Source organism: Palaemon carinicauda, chromosome 3, assembly GCF_036898095.1.
Source record: "Palaemon carinicauda isolate YSFRI2023 chromosome 3, ASM3689809v2, whole genome shotgun sequence".
In the NCBI taxonomy this organism is placed as follows: Eukaryota; Metazoa; Arthropoda; class Malacostraca; order Decapoda; family Palaemonidae; genus Palaemon; species Palaemon carinicauda.
Genome location: NC_090727.1, coordinates 12,244,797 through 12,249,796, shown reverse-complemented (window position 1 = coordinate 12,249,796; position 5,000 = coordinate 12,244,797).

The following is a 5,000-nucleotide window of genomic DNA, read 5'->3' as shown; positions in this document are numbered from 1 at the left end:
TACACACCGAAGCATTAACTCTGTTCGGGGTGAAGATAGCTATGTGGCACGTTCAGACATGCGTGTCCCCTGTTGTATTACGATGTCTTAAAGGGAAACCTTTGAGATACTCGCTCCAGAAGTTAGAATTCTGTGATAACCTGTGGTTAAATTCTCTGGGAATATCTTAGTAGTCTTATACCCAAGGAAGCTACCAAACAGGAACCTTCCATCAGGACGCCATGGCTATCTCACCCAAAAATAGATTTTTCGCTTCGCTCAAAATCCGTTTATTTACTTTATGAATTTAAACTGTCTGTTGCTCGACAAATTTCAGTTATTTACATCATCAGATATTTGTTTGGTTGTTTGAGTGTAATAAAGTTATGTATTTGTAATCTTACTTTTATTATCCTAAAAGAATAAAATATAAATCTTCGAAAAGATTGAAAAATACAAAGCAGAAAGCAAGGTTCCTTTATTTTCTTGTGGAAGTTCCACTGCTTACTCAGCCACGGTTAAGTCTGCGTGACGTCATCGCTCTAACCGACCCGACTCCCACCATCCGGCTACCTGCGCACTAAGGTGGCCTGAGAAGACCTCTTATATCTATAGACATTGATTTTTACCAACAGTTTTTTTTTATTATTTATTAATTCCACGATTTTGGTAGAATCTGGTATTCAAAATAAGTTTATAATAACATGTTTTTCTTTATTCTTAGTGTAATTTGTCTCAATTTGTGTTGAAATATGTGAAAAGTAACAAAATTATGCAGCGTGCATCCGAAAACAAGCTCCTGTCGTTGACTTCGGCGAGTGTTGTTATTACATTTAAATTTAACATCACGATACTTTATAATATATTTATTCATTTAACATTATTTATTGACAAAACCTATATCTAAGGGAGAAATTAAAGATTAATAAATGTTTCGATTCACATTACTTGGTAATCCTTTGAAAACAATGATGGTATTCGGACAAAAATTTTCCGAGCTAAAAGGGCACCCCTGCGAGTCAGTGCAAATCTGCCTAGATAAAAAATATGACTATAGATACGTCTATTTCGCGATTAGGATAAAGTAAATGAATTTGATACGTAAAACTAGGCCTACGCCATTGTTTTCTATGTAGGTTTTCTCTATTGTTTGAATAATTTTGGCTTAATTACCTGAGAAGATAATTAATTTTTCTTACAGTTAGTCTAGTGAAATGGGATAGTACTAACATCTACGGTCCGTTGCATTTCATACTAAATATGAAAATATAGATAATGTAATGAAAATAACAATAAATGACACATTATAAACAAAATAAAACTAACTGCTATTTGAAAAAATAAATTATTCAAGTGACAGATGAGCAGCGTTGCCACATTTCCTCCTAAAAACATTATTTCCCTTACTAATATTGATACGGCATTAGACGTTCTATTTACATTTGGCAACAAACAAGGTAAATCAAAATTTACTTGTTAGCATATGGGGAATTTATATAATATAATCTCTCTCTCTCTCTCTCTCTCTCTCTCTCTCTCTCTCTCTCTCTCTCTCTCTCTCTCTCTCTCTCGAATTTTTACTTCATGTCGATCTCTGAGTTGTCCAAATGTGTTCATATTTATTACGAAATACCAAATAATGGTTATGAATAATAACGTTATTACAAAACGGAAAGTATTCAGAAGATAAATACGTCTACAAACAATAAATGGAGAGAGAGAGAGAGAGAGAGAGAGAGAGAGAGAGAGAGAGAGAGAGAGAGAGAGAGATCACCACGAACGACTGTCACATGACTTCTTGTCTCGAATCAAAATATCCTATTTCTTCTTCCTTTGTAAAATTGTTATCTATAGTTTGAAATAAGAATTCTCGTAATTGTAAAAATAAAACGTTCAACTTTTGGAAAACCATATCCGGGATCAGGTGCAGGATAGGATAATTCCATGAGTGATGTGTATAACTTTATATATATATATATATATATATATATATATATATATATATATATATATATATATATATATATATATATATATATATATATACATACAACAACATAAATGTATTCGTAATCATCATCTTTAACAGTGAAGGATTGTGGTTTCTATCCTATAATTCTTTCTACTGGAGTCATGCATTCATTGTCTTTAATGAGAGAGAGAGAGAGAGAGAGAGAGAGAGAGAGAGAGAGAGAGAGAGAGAGATTTCGTGCCAACTTCAAACGTAACAGAAAAGGCCAAACCCAATGTCTCCATCTCGTCCTACAATGTCACCTGATTTTTCCTGGCCTGGGCTACATACGGACTTGAGGCTGCATGTCTGTTGGCCCTCGGCCTTAAATTATAGGTAATAATGATGACAGAGAGAGAGAGAGAGAGAGAGAGAGAGAGAGAGAGAGAGAGAGAGACCAAAGTCCCACCGTGATTGTTTGACATTCGGCCTCTGCTCTAAATCTAAACGAAGTAAAATGAGAAAACTTAATCACAATGAAATGCCATATTTAAATGAGGTGTTTCCCAGAAGGTTTCGTTCAAATATCTATTCGTTTGATCGTGAAACTCCCGTGATGGTTTTTTTTTATGCTAATATGATATACATTTTCATTTGCTTCTTCTCAATACTTAATATCGCATTCTAATCATTTATCTTTCTAACTACAGAAAAGGTTCGTTCGGTTTAGATTGTCTTGCCTTATGCATGACACGGGCTCTTGCCTTGGTAACCCGTAAGCGAATATTAATAATGAGAGGAATCGAACAAGGGTAAAGGGTTCTGATAAATTTAAAGCTTGAATAGGGCAAATGTTAGTAATATTATGCAATGGATAAGTAACATTGAGTCTAATTAAAAGAGTTAGTTTTGAATCTTAAGTTCCAATTAAAGAGCGCTAAGCGGTTCTGGTAGTAATTTGGGATGGTGGCAAGTTTGAGCGAACCTGTTTTCAACCTTTTTATCCTAGCTCAGCAGCCTGGAGTTGGGTCTCCAGGTCAGGTGACCTCTGCAGAGCAGGTGTCTTGGTCAATTTTTTCTTATAGTGAAACCCATATATGCTGACAGGTCGCTCTGGCTGTCACCGGTAATGTGTGTGTGTGAGGGCGTGACGGTCTAAGAGGAACACTTGAACGGGATCGGAAGTTTTTGATCGTGGGAAGGAAGGAAAAGCGATTGAGTCAGACAGAGGAATGGGGGCGTAAACTATCTCGAGAAAGAGATAGATGGCAACTTAAGTCAGAAGGAAATCGTATGAGAAAAAGACCGAATTTGTTTTATAAAGTAAAAGCTTAAGATTTAGGAATAGTGATAGATTGAGGTCAGCTTAAGCATAAGAGAAGTCTAACAAGAAGAAGGTTGTCATTCGTAAGAGAATTATAGTAAACTCCGTCGTAGAAATATCTAAGATGGAGGAGGAGGGTGGAAGAGAGGAGGAGGGTGGAAGAGAGGAGGAGGGTGGAAGAGAGGAGGAGGGTGGAAGAGAGCGCGGGAGAAAAACGCGGGAATGGTACTATAGAACATCATCATCATCATCATCTCCTACGCCTGTTGACACAAAGGGCATCGGTTAGATTTCACCCGTAGTCTTTATCGCGAGCTTTTAATTCAATACTTCCTCCATTCATCATCATCTACTTCACGCTTCAAAGCCCTCAGCCATGTAGGTCTAGATCTTCCAACTCTTCTAGTGCCTTGTGGAGACCCAGTTGAAAGTTTGGTGAACTAATCTCTCTTGGGGAGTGCGAAGAGCATGGCCAAACCATCTCCATCTACCCCTCACAATGATCTCATAAACATATAGCACTCGAAAGTAATCTCTCTTATAGTCTCATTTCTAATCCTGTCCTGCCATTCAACTCCTAATATCCTTCTAGGGTCTTTGTTCTCAAATCTACTAAATCACTTGGATAATGTTTCATTGTCATACCATGACCAATGTCCATACATTAACACCGATCTCACCAAACTTATATTAAGTAATGAAGTAATGAACAGGGCCACATAGCCAAAACTCATCAATCAATACACCTACCTTGAATAAATAAAAATGTCAATTTTAAAACCTAAAAAGGATTTGCCGGACATCCTTAGAAATTCGAAATGGCCTATACACACACACACACACACACACACGCCGAAAACGTTGGCCTACATTTGATATCTCTTTTAAAACCTATTACAGGTTATACATAATGAATCCAAGATTATGCAAAACATATAATCTCTTACAATTGGTATCACATTAAAACAGGACATTCATACGTCCGACAAATAAGTACAGATTGACCGCTGAAATTGAAACGCCATCAACCGTAACCACAGACGGATGGCCATGCAACTTCCCGACAATTTCCTAGACTATACTAATTTTGGTCCTTCCAACTATTTCTCTATTGTTAAATCATATTTATTCGTATTTGCCGTTTCTCTCTCTCTCTCTCTCTCTCTCTCTCTCTCTCTCTCTCTCTCTCTCTCATATATATATATATATATATATATATATATATATATATATATATATATATATATATATATATCTAAAATATGAATAAATGAAGCTGATTACGTGATATTCTATGTGGTAATATGCTATATATTTTATCAGTTTGTTATTTGTTTGTGAATGACGTTATGCCAAAACTATTGAATCTATTCAAACGAAACTTGGTGGACCTGTGGGGTATGGTATGACCCATTAGATTTTGAAAAAAAAATACATCGAAGTACAATTATGCTGTGGAGTTTCAGAGCGAATAAGACTGCTGCTTGGCGTGGCGAAGACACAATTGCTTACTACTGAGTGCCTCTCTAGTTTCCAATACTATATTTATGTTGCTTTTTCTATTAAAATTAAGATGAAATTGGTTTTAGAGATAACACTTTTATGTAAATCTTATTCCATAATCAATCACATTCCTCAACTTTAATTTTTCAATGTGTGTGAGTGAGGAGGAGGAGAGATAACTCGCTTAACTTCGGCTCATTGGACTCCATGGAACGGTTGGACGGTATTTAAACCGATGACGGT